The sequence below is a fragment of the Erpetoichthys calabaricus genome, chromosome 7, assembly GCF_900747795.2.
Source record: "Erpetoichthys calabaricus chromosome 7, fErpCal1.3, whole genome shotgun sequence".
Lineage (NCBI taxonomy): Eukaryota > Metazoa > Chordata > Cladistia > Polypteriformes > Polypteridae > Erpetoichthys > Erpetoichthys calabaricus.
Window position 1 is genome coordinate 79,904,294 of NC_041400.2, and position 17,124 is coordinate 79,921,417.

General features: G+C 41.1%; 2 protein-coding genes across 3 annotated transcripts in view; both read right to left on the minus strand.

Moving 5' to 3' along the window:
* Nucleotides 1-17,124, minus strand: part of dnai1.2 (dynein, axonemal, intermediate chain 1, paralog 2) — a 365,397-nt gene that overhangs the window by 262,879 nt on the left and 85,394 nt on the right.
* The window catches only part of LOC127528850 (uncharacterized), a 257,989-nt gene continuing 241,687 nt past the window's right edge, over nt 823-17,124 (minus strand). For both annotated transcript variants that reach the window (XM_051930148.1, XM_051930147.1), the window contains one exon: nt 823-947. The gene's annotated coding sequence lies outside the window, so the exon portion shown is untranslated. The remainder of the gene's footprint in view (nt 948-17,124) is intronic.

A 17,124-nucleotide genomic window follows, 5' to 3' on the forward strand; every position in this document is an offset into this window, starting at 1 on the left:
ATTTAAAGAAAATATTATTCTACAATTACATCTGTAATTAACTATTACTGACATGAAACACTGAAAAAAATTAAAATCCAACTGAAATGTGGGTGTTATCTTTCATACAGATTTAACCTCTAATCTTCACATTTCTGCACTTTTCTAAACCTGCTTTCTCCATCTTTAAAAATACTGCAAATTTTACATGGTTTATTATGCTGTAGGATCGTGAAACACTAGTTCAATCACTCTCAAACGAAAATTTGCTACTACAATGCTTTATGGTCAAGCTGTTCATTTACCTCCGTTTACCTAAGTGCATGTACTTCTATCTCAAGATGCAAACCTCTTTAATATTCAGAAGACAAATACAACTAGTTTGAGAGGCACAGCCTTTAGCTATCTACATCAGTCTTTACAGTTTTAATTTAACATAATACATTCATGTTAGAGATGCTGTGGAGGTTGTTTCACAATTCATTTATTGTTTTTTTTTTAATAACTCTACTATTTTTTTTGTTTTACCATTAGTAAGTATTTTCCATTTCATTTCACTGCTCCATGCCCATGATGGGGAAGAATTTCAAGGGTAAAGTGGCAGAAGGGTTTAGAGGTAACACATAGGCTTATCAGTCTTTCTTTTCACTCACACACAAGATGATGCACCGAAAGACTACGACTTATACCACTCCCTCCCTCCAATTAGCCCAACCTCTTTAGGTCTTTTAGAATGGCTACTATTAATTGGCACAGGTCACTCTATATTAAAATTAACTAATACTAGGGGGCTTTGATCGCCAACCCAGCCTGCTCTACGCTCCAGCCACTTTGTGACTCTGCTGCTTGCGTATGTGGATTTCACTTTCACCAAATAACAAATCTTTTCATTCTCACGGATACGCCGCTTCACTGGGAAGAAACACTACTTTTCCCTGATGGCAGCACGAATTAGACAATCTACAAGTCTCCGACTTAAAGTTTAAATCTGAACAATATATTCAATCTCTTTTCGCTGCTCCGTTATTTCACTGAGTAATAATTTCCGTTTGTTTGCGCTAATGTGATCTTTACTACTAGGGGGCTCCGCCCCCTGCTCGCTTCGCTCGCCAACCCCTGGCGTTGGGACATGAGAAAGAGTCAGATGTATGAATTAGATCTAGAATAGTGTGCAGCTTTGGATGATGCCCATAGAAATAACAAATAGAGTGTTTGTCATATATTAATGTTTTATTGGAATATTTCTTTGTATACAACATTAGCAGTAAAGATGGTGTCTTGTCCTTGAATGAGTCTTCCTTGGCATGGATTATTTATAATTTTAACTTTAACGTCAGATGAACGGCGAACACGTGAGAAGGCAACATAAAGTTGTCCATGTCCAAAAACGGGTTCAGAGAGGTAGATGCCAACCTTGTCCATGGTTTTTCCTTGTGATTTGTTAATGGTCATGGCAAATGTAGGTTTAATGGGGAACTGTCGGCGTTTCAATGTAAAAGGTAATTCTAGCTCAGAACTTGTAAGGTCAATTCTAACATTCATCAATAATTATCAGTTTTGCAAGACGGATGTCTCGGGCATTGCTACTGTGAATGTTCATAGTGGATACTGATGTCTCTGTGATTGGGACCGGTATTTTGAATATTGAGTGACATGTACGACCATTTATTAACAGATTTGCTGCCACTCCGGAGGATCGCAGTCACTGTTAATATGTTTCCTTTTCTGCAGTTGAACGGTTAATAGTGCTTTATTGTAAGGAGATCCACCTATGCTGACACCTATGCTGTCTAGTGTGAAGGTGTTGACGTTCACTTTAGAATATGTGGCTTTGGGTGTCACTTCTTATGGATGTGTGTGTGTGTGTGGGGGGGGGGGTGGGGGGTGTTGAGGATTGTTGTTGCGCGAGCGTCTTCTTTCTTTTTGTGTTCCTGTGTCTTGTTTGAATCCCCCTCTTTGTGTGTGTCCCGTCCGTTGCTTGTAGGGTCTGTGGGGTGGGCTTCGCTCGCCAACCCCTGGTGTTGGGAATGACAAAGAGCGTGATGTATGAATGAGATATAGAATAGTGTGACGGTGTAGATGATGCAAATAGAAATCAAACAATAAAGTGTGTGGCACAGTGTAAAGGTTTATTTGAAAATTTCTTTGTACACGCCGTTTAAGTGTAAAAGGTAATTCCAGCTCAGAACTTGTAAGGTCATTTAAGATGGTTATTGTTGTGATCAGAGTCAAGTTTGTCAGAGCTTAGAAAGAGTTGTGTCTCTCCAGGAAGTAATGGAATGACTTGGGTATTTATGTTTTCCACATTAATATTTTTTGGACATAATATAGTGTGTTGTGTTAAAAGGGGCATTTGGTCTAATGAGATTGCTGTTCCAAATGTCTCTGTAACTAAGTCGTCGCAGATAAAGGCTTGAGGAATTGTAATAATATGTGGCTGAAGTCCATCTGTATTGGTGAGTGTACCATCTCTCAGTTGTAATAAGCAATTGTTATGATCTGGTTCTGGACATCGTATCTTTTTTACTAACTGTATCTTTTGAAAGTAATGCCAATTGTCTGCGTATTTTAAGGTGCACTGAACAATAGCTGAGTGCATGGCATCTGGAAGAATAGCTAATCACTGTCTAAAATCTCCTCCTCATAAAAGTACCTTTCCTCCAAATCGAATATTATTATTCATAAACGTTTGTAGAAGTTTATGAATGGTGTTGAGTAAGTGACTTCATGTCATTGAACATTCATCAATAAACAACATTTTTTCAAGACGGATGTCACGTGCAGTGCCACCGTTAATGTTCATAGTGGATACCGATTTGTAGGATCTAATGCAGTTGATAAAGATTTAACTTTCAGGTACATCGTCAGTTATAAGCTTCTGTAGATATTCAGTATATGAATGTAAAGAAGGCAGTCTAATTTGACCCTTTTGACAACAACGTGTAAATGTATAACTTGTATTGCCAGTTGTTTCTTCAGGGAAGTGAACTGAATGACAATGATTGCAAATGACATTCATTAATCCGAATGAATTTTCCTGGTGTATGTTTTCCTTGTGCCGTTTGAGAGGCGCGTTGTTGCATGTGTAGTATTTGGGACGTGTTGTTTTGGAGCTGTAATCGATTTGCCTGTGCTGTGTGAGAAGCCCGTTGTAGCCTTCGCTGCCATTAACGTATGTCTGAGACGGGAGGTGTTTCGTTTTGAATCCGTGACTGTTGTGATGCAGCACTTTGATTGATAGATTGCGTAATGTGGATCTAGGATGTAGATTTGTGCATACTTGCGTTGTTGATTTGTTTCAGGGTGCACTGTTCCAATGCGATGCAGTATTTGTGCACATATGCGAAAGCAGTATGGGCCATTGCCTTTTGGTGGCCTGATATTTACTCCGGTATATGCAAAAGCAAATGAACTATTGTAGGATCTAATGCAGTTCATAAAGTTTTTACTTTTAGGTACATCGTTAGTTAGAAGCTTTAGTTGAGCTTTGCGTTTTTGGAGTCGAGACATTTTTTCTTATGGATGTGTGGGGGGGATCGTTGTTGCGCGAGCGTTTTGTTTCTTTTTGTGTTCCTGTGTCTTGTTTGAATCCCCCTCTTTGTGTGTGTCCCGTCCCTTGCTTGTTGGGTCTGTGGGGTGGTTTTGTGTTCTTTTTTTTGGTCTTCCATGGGCTTGTTGAATCCCCCTCTTGGTGTGTGTCCCGTCCCGTCCCGTGCCTGTAGGGTGGGGGGGTGGGTATGGTCGTGCCTTGCTATTGTGCGCTCGTCTGTTCTTTTTTTTTTGGTGTGTTTAGTTTCGTGTGCAATGTGTTTCGTGCTTTCCCCTCGTTTGAGTACTCTTTCCCCTCGTTTGAGTACTCTTTTATGTGCCTTTTCCTTATTTTGGTGCTTGTTGAGCCTCATTTTTGTGACTCCTTTCTGTATGTGCTCACTCCTGTTTTCTGTGCTCTTGTCGGACTCTTTTTGCGCCTGCGTCTCTCGCGGCCCCTCATCCGCCTCTCTCCCCCTCTTTGTGTGTCCCGTCCCTTGCTTGTAGGGTCTGTAGGGTGGTTTTGTGTTCTTTTTTTTGGTCTTCCATGGGCTTGTTGAATCCCCCTCTTGGTGTGTGTCCCGTCCCGTGCCTGTAGGGTGGCGGGGGTATGGTCGTGCCTTGCTATTGTGCGCTCGTCTGTTCTTTTTTTTTTGTTGTGTTTAGTTTCGTGTGCAATGTGTTTCGTGCTTTCCCCTCGTTTGAGTACTCTGTAATGTTTTTTTCCTTATTTTGGTGCTTGTTGAGCCTCATTTTTGTGACTCCTTTCTGTATGTGCTCACTCCTGTTTTCTGTGCTCTTGTCGGACTCTTTTTGCGCCTGCGTCTCTCGCGGACCCTCATCCGCCTCTCTCGCCCTCTTTTGTCCGCCTTTCTCGGGTCCTCAGCCGACTCTCGCGGACTGTTTGTTGCGCCGGCGCAGTACGTCTTTTTGCAGCTACGGCCCATGGCGGATGTGCCTGCGTCCATCATCTGGTTTAGCATTCTCGGTTAGTAATATGGATCACTTTCTTGAGACATTCGAATTTTAGTACTTTCATTATCTCTAACCTGCTCTGCATGTGTATTGCACTAACATTTTTTAATTATTTACGATATTCTAGTTTGTCATCCACTCTTTGTCTTTTATTCCCGGCCCCAGGTGTGGTTAAATCTCTTGGCACAAAGTCTCGTCTCGCGGGACATGAAAGTATATCTCTGTAAAAGTCACGTCTCGTCCCAGGCTAAAAAGTCTTGTCTTGTCCCAGGATTTTTTTATTATAATAGAGAGATGACAGCACAAGATCAAGATCACCATAACACATTTCTCTCTATTATAAAAAGAAATCCTGTCCCCTGTCCTGATAGTCTACGATACGTGATCTTTCTCGAAAGATAATTTAAAGCCCCGCTAGACGAAAGAGACCTGCCACAGTGCATCTCACGGGAACATAGAACGAGAGTCTTGCAAGACACACCCTACTTACAAGCAATATCAAAAAAAACAAATCAGTAGTGTAAAGGCAGTCACGCAGCACACACAGCTCCAGGGCTCTCAGTGCATATAAAGTGTATAAGGTCAGTATGGTAGAAGTGAAATGAATAGGGTAGAAATAAAACGTCGATGATTAAACAAAGAAGAAAGAAAAGCGCGGAGAACAGAGACTCAAAAGCGATGGAGAGAAAAAAATGCTAAAAAGAAAAACAATAATCTAGTTGCAAATTTAGAAAATAAGGAACGTGATGATCAGCCCGGAACAAGTGAAATGGAAAAAAAAGCACGTCCAATCGGGCGAGGAGAAAAGAGACTCAAATGCTACCCCAACCGAACGTGAGCAGCGTTATACATCCTGCAAGTAAGAATTCAACCACGCCCATGGCCAGAAATAAAAGACAGGTATTGCTTTTACAAGGTCATGCGAGACCTGGCAGTGAGCCACCATTTAAAATAAGTCAACAGACTTCTAAGCTAGCAGTTGTTGGATTGCTTTTGGCAGACAAGCATTGTGTGCTCAGATCTCTTAAAACAACGACATGCGACAGGCAGAAGAGGCAGCTAGCAAGCAGCAAAAAGACAGCAAATGATTCAAAGGCATATCCTTAGCGTACGTTCAGCTGCAACACCCTTCACAACACAAGCAGTATTGTACGTCCGGGAAGAAAGAGATGTATCCTCACGCGGGGCAGGAAATAAAGAAACAAGTATCGTTTTTACAAAAGTTTTTAAAGTAAAAGTGAAAATAATGCATATGTAACAATTCACAAGAAAATAACAATCTCTTTAAATTGTAGGTTGCCTACCTAAGGTAAAGTCATCCCTGATGAATGGGGACGTGGGAATGAGGGGTCCTTTCATCGGATTAGCGCTATTTCAGATGTGGAATGGGAAAATGGGGGAGGCAGCTTGATGAATGAGGTCTCCAGGACTTAAAACAAATCCAAATCATATTATGTGATATCATGTAATGTGAAATTCTACTCCGTACTTCTAGAATTTTTATTTTTATACTGTTTTGAGGATTTATTCTGTTCTATGTATTGTACTGTACGGCTCAGAATTAAAAGACAATGAATAAAAGGACAAAGTAGAACTTCATAATGATGCTTACAAACATTGGCACTAAACACATGCAGAGCAGGTTAGAGATTATGAAACCAGTGAAATTAGAAAGGCTCAAAAAAAAAACAAAAAAAACACAGCGCTATACACATGTGGAGAAAGTTAAAGGATTTGAAAGTAGGAAAATTAGAAAATATAAAAAAAAGTAAAGATCGCAGTAGCGCAAACAAACAAACTGCCTCATTTAACTATGCACTAGTCTAACTTTGGTTTTGCACAATAATTACTACACTATTGCACCTTAACACTTAATTCTACTTATTTATTATGTTCAACTATACTGTTATCTTTCAATCTATGACTTTTTGTTAATCTAACTGATATTCTTTTAACTTTGCACAGTTTTTGATAAGCGGATCAGGATGCATTTCACTGCATGTTGTCCTGTATAACTACGCATGTGACAAATAAAGAATCTTGAGAATTTCAAAAACGGAGTTTACCGCACATGCATTTATTGGTTATTTTGTTGGTGTATATATATTTATCTGTCTGCTTATTTAAAAAGCTAAATTTACCCCAGGAGTCAAAAACGTTCTGTCTAGCCCTTGTACAAAAACCTAGACAAAAGCTGGGGTATCACCTTGGTAACCCCATGTACTTTTGGAACTGAGAGGAAAATAGCACGACTTTACAGACAGGAGTCCAAAGCAGAACTCTACTTACTTTTTTACTTTGTAAAAAAAAATGATTAACTGCTGATGATGTAGATCGTTTTGTCTGTGCTGAAATTCCAAACTGAGAAACCTGTCCTGACCTCATTAAAAAGATTCAGCATATTGGGACTCACAAGATTACAAATATTGTTTTTACAAAAGTTCTGAAATAAAAGTTAAACTACATTTACTTTTCAGAATAAAAATAGTTTCAGAGAAATTACTTTCAAACTAGTCAAAGTTAACAAGTAGTTTGAATAGTGGTAACCTATTTAAAATGTTTATTTACGCATATTGGTTATAACGTTCACTGCATTTTAATTAAGAAAAAAAAGAAATTTTTTTTCTCCAAACTAACCCCATGCTCAGTGCCTACAACAAAAGACTAGTGGATGTTTCGCACTCTTCCTCCTCAAATTGTGCTAAACAATTGGCTTTATGTTTCAGTCATTGGTAACTGGCATATGTTAAACTTAACTAAAAGGTCTCCAGTATAAATAAACATACTGGTGCATAGATACTTGGAAAATGTCGTTTCTCTTGGAAAATTCTCCTGTAATGTCCATCATCTGGCACTGCGTGCAGCTACATCTCTTCCTTTTGTTGGTCAGAATGTAATATTTAAATAGATTTGTCTTTTGCAACTGTGCTGGTTTCTTTTCACAAATATTGCATTGTGCTTTATTATTTTTCATCTATTAAATGTAGCAACATATGGTATAATATTGCTCTTTTAATCATCCATCCATCCATCCATTTTCCAACCCGCTGAATCCGAACACAGGGTCATGGGGGTCTGCTGGAGCCAATCCCAGCCAACACAGGGCACAAGGCAGGAACCAATCCCGGGCAGGGTGCCAACCCACCGCAGCTCTTTTAATCAGCTATTGTCAAATAAAGTTTTCATTTGCGCAAGGGTTTGGTTTTTTCTGAGATTCCTTATGTTACAGTGCACATGTTCATTCCAGTACATGTGAGTGGAAAGTGTGGTAGTACATTGTGCCTTTGCAAGAACCTAACCACTGTATCATAGAGAACAAAGTTGTAGATGATATTTTGTAATGGTACTGGACACCAAATGAGTACAGCCTGAGCATTCAAGTATTGACTACTTTGGTATCGAACTGCCCATCCCTAGTCCTCACTGTTAGGAACAGCAGACTAAAGTGAAAAATTCAGTGAATTCTAATCTTTATTTTCTTCTTTATTCATTACAGCCTCTTATCCAGCTGAAGACTAATAAACTATATATCCACACTGTTAGAAAGACAAAGTACATTAGGACGTACATTCAAGTATGGTCCAAGGCAGGGGTATTAAATTACGGTACTGGCCTTCATTTAAATCATTATTTGACTTGACATGTAATGGTTTAGTGTTTCAGTAGTAGGTACACATAATCAGTAATATTAACATAATTTAACTTTTGTTAGTATTAAGTTATTTAAGTGATCATTATTTAACCTTTGTTCCTTTAATTTTTAACCATGCAGCCAGCAAAAACTGTCAATTTGATTTGTTTATATTACCATACTGACATCTAGCGGACTTCTGGTAAATCTTCACCCTTTCCTTTTTTTGATTCCCAAATCCACAGAAACATATTCCCAGTTACCCAAGTATACCTCTATGTTTATGTGTGTCTTTCTTACTGGTCCACTCTATAATACATTGTTAAATTTCTGCCTTGCTGCTATGGAGAATACTTTGAATCTTCTGCATGAATTTTAACTTACACAGCAGGGTGAACTCTGCTTGTCCTGGATTTGCCTTACACTCCTATGGGCCCCTCTACACTGCAAATATATATTTATTTAGCATTATGCTTTCTCCATTTATGTTACAACATTAGCATTTTCCAGATTGAATTTAGAACATTACAACAGTAAAACAATTTTGACACAAACAGGCCATTCAGCCCAGCAAAGCCAATCAATCCAAATCTGAGATATAACTATAATTCAGTTGTTTTATTAGGTTTAGGTTTAGGTTTATTTGTCATATATAGGTTAACACAGGGTCAACATACAATGAAATGTGTATGACAAGAAAAACAAGTCACTCAGCCTAGATCCAATAAAGCTGAAAAAAGATTACAAGTTAAAAATAGACAAGCCATATAAAATAAAATGTGTATGTTTTAAAAGAAGTTATAGAGCAATATGAGTTGAATGAGCAGCAAGTACAAATGACAGTTATTGCACAGATAATGTTTTATAAGTACAGATGCATATTCCATAAAGTGCAGATGCATGTTCCAGTCAGTATTCTGAGTGTGTGCAGGTACAGTTTGTGTGTGAGTAGTGCAATGTAGATGTAGTGCAATGTAGATGTAATGTAAGTGAATGTAAGTGTTCAGGTGTTGCTGTTGAGGAGTCGAATGGCCTGGTGGTAAAAGCTGTTCTTAAGTCTTGTAGTCCGAGCAGCCAGACTCCTGTATCGTCTTCCAGACGGTAACAAGGAGAACAGCTGGCGTGCTGGATGGCTGTGGTCCTTTATGATGCTGCTTGTCTTACACAAGCACCAATGGAGGTAAATGTCTTCAATGGCAGGAAGACTCTTGCCCGTGATGTGCTCTGCTGCCTTCACCACTCTCTGTAGTGATTTCCGGCTGCTGGCAGAGCAGCTCCCATACCAGACGGTAATGCAGCTCGTCAGCAGACTCTCGACCACACTCCTGTAAAAGTTTGAGGTGATGTTGGCATTCATGCCAAACTTCCTCAGCCTCCTCAGGAAGTTGAGCTGCTGGTGAGCTTTCTTGACCACAGTGTCTATGTGAAGGGTCCACGAGAGATCCTCGGTGATGTTTACTCTGAGGAACTTGAAGCTGTTAACCCTTTCAACTTCTATGCCGCTGATGTAGATGGCCTGGTGTTCTCTGCCTTGTTGTTTTCGATAGTCCACGATCATCTCCTTGGTTTTGCTGACGTTAAGAGACAAGTTGTTATCTAGGCACCAATTACTCAATGCCAGCACCTCCTCTCTGTAGGCCGTCTCATCGTTGTCAGTGATAAGGCCTATGATGATTGTGTCGTCTGCAAACTTGATGATGGTGTTTGTGCTGTGTTTTGCAACACAGTCGTGGGTGAACAAGGAATACAACAGGGGGCCCTGCGGCGCTCCTGTGTTTAAAATGAGTGATGAGGACGTATTTTTGTCGACTCTCACCACCTGGGGCCTGTTTGTGAGGAAAGAGAAAATCCATCTGCAGATGGTCATCCCCAACCCAAGGTCATCAAGCTTCAAGACGAGTTTTGAGGGGATGATGGTGTTGAATGCCGAGCTGTAATCTATAAACAGCATTCTTACATATGTATTTCCTCTTTCCAGGTGGGTGAGGGCAGTGTTTATTGTTAGCGCAATGGCATCCTCTGTCGATCTGTTTGCTCTGTAAGCAAATTGGAGAGGATCCAGCATGTCGGGGAGGGAGGAGCAGATGTAACCTTTGACCAGTTGCTTGAAGCACTTCATAATGACCGATGTCAGTGCAACCGGGCGATAGTCATTCAGACAGGAGACCACCGGTTTCTTTGGGACAGGAATGATGGTGGATGCCTTGAAGGAAGTGGGGACCACTGACTGCCTCAGGGAGAGATTGAAAATGTTGGTGAACTCACCTGCTAGCTGGTCAGCACACGCCCTGAGGGCACGGCCTGGGATGCCATCTGGTCCCGGAGCTTTGCGAGGATTGACCTTTTTGAAAGACCTTCTCACATCAGACGTTTCAAGGATCAGAGTGACAGACTCACTGCCCCCTTGAGGATATAGCACCTGTTCTTTGTTGGCTGCATCAGAACAAGCATAGAAAGTGTTGAGCTCGTCTGCAAGACATGCAGTGGGCTGAACACTGACTGTGTTTTTCTTTTTATAGTCAGTGATGCAGCACAGTCCATTCCACAGGCGCTTGGTGTCAGAGCTGTGGTAGTTTGACTCCACTTTGTCCCTGTAGTCCCGTTTGGCCTTCTTGATGGACCTCCGGAGGTCGTATCTGGCTGCTTTGTATGCATCAGAATCCCCTGAGCCAAAGGCAAAGGTCCGTGCCTTGAGCTTAGCCCGGATCTCCCTATTTACCCAGGGTTTCTGGTTAGGATATATGCAAACGGTGGTTTTAGTGACAACATCGTCAATGCACTTGCTGATATATCCTGTGACAGAGTCTGTGAATTCATTGATGTTGATTTCATTGGGCAGACGTGGAGACAGCGAGTGACATCATCCATTCCGCTGTTGCTAAGTTACAAACGCAGCACCCTGAGGCGCTTGTGCTAATCGCTGGAGACTTTAACCATGTGACGCTGGACAAAACATTGCCTGCATTCTCCCAGTATGTGGACTGTAACACCCGGGGAAATAAGACTATTGATTTACTGTATGCAAACGTTAAAGACGCATACAGCGCCACCCCGCTGCCTGCGCTTGGGAAAGGAGATCATAACCTGGTTCAGCTTCAGCCTCACTCGAAGCGGGGTACCACCATTGAGAGAGACGTGAAGAGAGCAAACCAAATGAATAACTTTTTTAACAGGTTTGACCACCCTAACCCACTCTCACTCTCACCTCGGAGTACTGCACCCTCCACACATCCTTCTGCTGATACCAGCATAGGAAAAACATCTCCACCCATAATAACAACAGCGCAAGTGAGCAGAGAGCTGAGGAGACTTCGTGCCAGCAAAGCAGCGGGTCCAGATGGAGTATCGCCACGACTGCTGAAGGTCTGTGCATCGGAGCTGGGGGGTCCTCTACAGCGCATCTTCAACCTGAGCCTGGAACAGGGGAGAGTCCCGAGGCTTTGGAAAACATCTTGTATCACCCCAGTCCCAAAGGTATCACGTCCTAGTGAGCTGAATGACTTTCGGCCTGTTGCTCTGACATCACATGTGATGAAGACCATGGAGAGGCTGCTGCTTCACCACCTTAGGCCACAGGTTCAACACGCCCTTGACCCTCTGCAGTTTGCATATCAGGAGAAGGTGGGAGCGGAAGATGCCATCATCTATATGCTACACCGATCCCTCTCTCACTTGGACAGAGGCAGTGGTGCTGTAAGAATTATGTTTCTAGACTTCTCTAGCGCCTTCAACACAATCCAACCTCTGCTCCTTAGGGACAAGCTGACAGAGATGGGATTAGATTCATACCTAGTGGCATGGATCGTGGACTATCTTAAAGACAGACCTCAGTATGTGCGTCTTGGGAACTGCACGTCTGACATTGTGGTCAGCAACACAGGAGCGCCACAAGGGACTGTACTTTCTCCGGTCCTGTTCAGCCTATATACATCGGACTTCCAATACAACTCGGAGTCCTGCCATGTGCAAAAGTTCGCAGATGACACTGCTATCGTGGGCTGTATCAGGAATGGGCTGGAGGAGGAGTATAGGGACCTAATCAATGACTTTGTTAAATGGTCCGACTCAAACCACCTACACCTGAACACCAGCAAAACCAAGGAGCTCGTGGTGGATTTTAGGAGGCCCAGACCCCTCATAGACCCAGTGATCATCAAAGGTGATTGTGTGCAGATGGTGCAGACCTATAAATATCTGGGAGTGCAGCTGGATGATAAATTAGACTGGACTGCCAATACTGATGCGCTGTGCAAGAAAGGACAAAGCCGGTTATACTTCCTTAGAAGGCTGGCTTCCTTCAACATCTGCAATAAGATGCTGCAGATGTTCTATCAAACAGTTGTGGCGAGCGCCCTCTTCTACGCAGTGGTGTGCTGGGGAGGCAGCATTAAGAGGAAAGACGCCTCACGCCTGGACAAACTGGCGAGGAAGGCAGGCTCTATTGTTGGCATGGAGCTGGACAGTTTAACATCTGTGGCAGAGCGAAGGGCGCTCAGCAGGCTCCTATCAATTATGGAGAATCCACTGCATCCACTAAATAATGTCATCTCCAGACAGAAGAGCAGCTTCAGCGACAGACTGCTGTCACTGTCCTGCTCCACAGACAGATTGAGGAGATCGTTCCTCCCCCAAACTATGCGACTCTTTAATTCCACCAGGGGGGGTAAACGTTAATATTTAACATTATACATAGTTATGGTCTGTTTTTTTTCACCTGTATTATTATCATTCTTTAATTTAATATTATTTATTGTATCAGTATGCTGCTGCTGAAGAATGTGAATTTCCCATTGGGATTAATAAAGTATCTATCTATCTATCTATCTATCTATCTATCAGCTGCATCCTCAAACATCTGCCAATCAGTTGTTTCAAAGCAGTCCTGTAAGACCCCCTCAGCTTCACTGTCCCATTTGTAGATGTTCCTGTAAACGGGTTTTTCCTGTTTAAGTCTTTGTTTATATGCAGGCAGCAGCAATATAGAGCAATGGTCTGCTTTTCCAAAAGCTGGTCGAGGGAGAGATTTGTAGGAGTTCTTGAATAAGGTGTAACAATGATCCAGTGTTTGATCACCTCTTGTGGGGGGAGAGATGTGCTGATAGTATTTAGGGAGAACTTTCTTCATGTTTGCTCTGTTAAAGTCTCCCAACACAATAAATGCTGCTTCTGAGTTAGCGTTCTCTAGTCCACTGATAACATCATACAGATCATCCATAGCCGAAGCTTTATCAGCTTGTGGGGGGATGTAAACAACTGAAAGGAATACTGAAATGAACTCCCTCGGGAGGTAAAAGGAGTCTGACTTTAATGGTCAGCAGCTCGAGAACCGGTGAGCAGTGTGTTTTTAAGACACACACATCCGTAGCCCACGAAGAGTTAACCATAAAGCACACACCCCCTCCCCTTGACTTGCCTGAGTCCTTCGTTCTGTCTCCCTGATAAACTGTGAACCCATCTGGTGTGACTGCGCAGTCAGGTACGCTGGGCTCCAACCACGTCTCGTGATGTCTTTTTGGTGCTTTATCCGTGCACGCAGCTCATCTAATTTGTTGTCCAGAGACTGAACGTTAGCGAGCAGGATGCTGGGCAGAGGAGGCTTGTTGTTTCTCTGTCGGGTTCGGCACAGAACTCCGCCGCGTTTCCCCCTCTTTGTTTTCCTTCGGCGTCACGCGAGTAAGCAAAAGACTCCAGGCAGTACAGTGTCCGCGATATCAAAAACTGTTGTAAAATCCGGACTGGCTGATGAACGTAATTCCAATAGTGTTTGCCAGTCATACTGAAAGTGTGATAAAGTAGTACGCACAAAAAGAGTGAGTAGTAAGAAAATAAATAATAACTTTTTGCTGAGATGACTCGGAGCTCTCGTCGGTGCAGCCATCTTACGGCGCAGCCAGAAGTCGTAGCTAGTAACGACTAGCATTAAGGTAAACTACTTTTTCCCTGTATTACTAATTTTATTCTTTGTTTATTAAGTGTGCGTTAATTACTTCAGTGTCACCTTGTGTAATTGGATTACTTTGCCCTTCAATCTTACACCAAGATTTGACCCATGTGCTAAACATTATAAATTTAACCAGTCAAACCTGGACTGGTTTGTAGTAAAGGCAAAACATCTGAGAAGACCACCATGTCAGCTTTGTCAGCCTGCCCCTTACCTATATCATTCGTTCCAAAAGAGTCAATAACAACTGGATTCACCATTCCTATCTATGCACCAGAAATGCAAAATACTACACGAGACTCTCTTTCCCTGGAGTAACCTGGGTTTCAAAGCTCCTGATAGAGTTTCCCACTATCATAACTTCTCTCTTTAGAACACTAGAACAACCTAGACAATAACAGGCTTTTCTTTCCTTCAAAGCTCACCAGTCCAATCCACATAATTCTTCCAACGTAACATCAGGTCTAGTTTTGAAGGTCCCTAAAGTTCCATTGTCTACCACGCTACTTAGTAACTTATTCCACATGTCTATGAGAATCTGTGTGAAGAAAAACTTCCTAATATTTGTGCAAAATTGACCCTTAAAAAGTTTCCAAATATTTACCATTGTTTTTGCTCAATTCATTTTAAAGTAACATTCTTGATTCATTGTACAAATTCCCCTCATAATTTTAAACACTTCAATCATGACTTCTCTTAATTTGCTTATACTTAAACTAAAAAGGCTCAGCTCTTTCTCTCATCTACTGTAGCCCTGAAATGATTTTGTTTGTAGCCAGGAGACAAACACTGTACACAGTACTCCAGATGAGGTTTAACCAGTGCGTTATAAAGCTTGAACATAACCTTCTTTACCCTGTACATTAAACATTGTAATATATAACAAACATTCTGCTGATCTTCTCTACGGCTTCTGGTCGCTGTCTGGAAGTTGATAGTGACAAGTTTACTATGCCTCTTAAAATCCTTCTCATAAGATGTACTTTCAATTTAAACCTTATATTTTTACTTCCTTCATGTGTCAAACTAAAATCACTGAGCCAGTCCAGGATGAGAATACATTTATTGACACATACGTGTAGCCACTTAGTACATGGAACGAGATGACTAACTTACAGATGGTGGCTACACTTCCTAAATACACTGTCTCAAGTACACAATAATGTTATTAGTTTAATTTCTCATGTTCTTGCTAGTTACTAACAAACGGTTATAATTCTGCTACACCAGATTATAATAGTTTTCTTATTAATGCTGAACTTTGCAGAGAAGTAGCAGTGGGACTGGGACACAGATCAAGAAGCTTTCATTAACACTAGAACCCCTAAAGCCTACGAAAAAACTCATAATCCCAGCCCACCTTAAATTCTTTTGCACCTCTCCATTAGCGTCTTTTGTTTTATAAATGTGTCGATCAGCACAAGCATCAAGCAGCCTGCTATCTCACCCACCCCCGCGACGGAGCTCAACTCAGGCAAAAAGTTCTCCCAGCTCAAGCCAAGGCTTCTTATCTGCGTGTGAGGTGCCTGGTGTTCTATAGTGTAAATAATATATCATCATTTGGAATATATACATTTCATGTGTGTTCCGTGTCTACAACGATCTGTGTAATTGACAAAATGTAGACATTTGTAAAATGAATGAAGACTGAAGTCCAAATATCAAATAAACACTTTCACAAAAGGTACAAATATCACAAAACAAGTGTGCATTTATTCAAGAATATATCCATAGAAAAAGAAAATCGGGTTAGGGTAAAACATTGATACAACAGCTTGGGTGATACAGCTGTAAGATCTGCTGACTCGTAATCCAGAGGTCACCGGATTCCGAGTATGACTGTTTTGAGTAGTGAGCTGCTTATTTTTCTTTAAACATTTTATTGAATTTATTAAAATCAAACAACATTCCATACAAGCAAGTCAAATTTTACAAAACTAGGTTCAAGTCAAGTCAACCCCCACCTGGGACAACATAGTGAAACTTTAACAGTAGAAAAGACAAGTAAGTAAATAAATAGAATAAAAAGGGGAAGAGAATCCACTTCCTCAATTTAAATGCTTATTCTAAAATGGTATTAATTGGATCCTGCCAGGTTTTCAAAAAAGTTTTGCACAGATCCTCTAAGTGAGTATTTAATTATTTTCAATTTCAAGTAGTATATAACATCGGTTACCCACTGACTGAAAAGAGTTGAGTTAGGATTCTTCCAGTTGAGTAAAATAAGTCTGTGTGCCAATAGTGAAGTAAAGGCAATTACAGTTTGTTTGTCCTTCTCCACTTTAAGCTCATCTGGAGGTATACCAAACACAGCTGTTAGTGGATTAGGAGAGATTGTGACACCCAGGCTGTCTGAAAGGCATTTAAAGATTTTGGTCCAAAATGATGTTAATTTGGTGCACGCCCAAAACATATAACCCAATGAGACTGGAAATTGATTGCAACGTTCGCAGGTTGGCTCTTGCCCTGGAAATATTTTCGACGACTTTAAACAAGACAGATATGCCCGATAGATGATTTTAAGTTGGATGATTGTATGCTTTGCACATATGGAGTTAGAGTGAATTCTGTGCATTGTTGCCTTCCAATCCTTTTCCGAAATGTTGAGTGAGAGATCCTTTTCTCAATGTACTCTGGGATCTTTGAAAGGGAGGGACTTGTTTTTATATGTTACAGAAATGCTGTCTGAGTCCTCAAGACTGAACGATGTTTTTTCTGAAGTAGGTGGTGGTGGGAGATGAGGAAAGTTGGGTAGGTTTTGTTTAATGAAGTTTCTAATTTGGAGGTAGTGAAAGAAATGTGTTGCTGGATGGTTAAATTTGGAGTAATTGTTCATAGGATGCAAAGACATTGTCTATGTACAGATCTCTAAGTGATTTAATCCCAAATGTTTTCCAGACATTCAAAGCTGCGTATGTTTAAGAGGGAGGAAAGAGCTTCTCTATCTTAAAGTACTTCCTACATTGGTTCTATATTCTGAGTGAATGAAGCACAATTGGGTTATTAGTATATTGGCGATAACTTCTATTTACTGGGGTACAAAGCAAGGAACATAAAGAAGTGCTGCAGG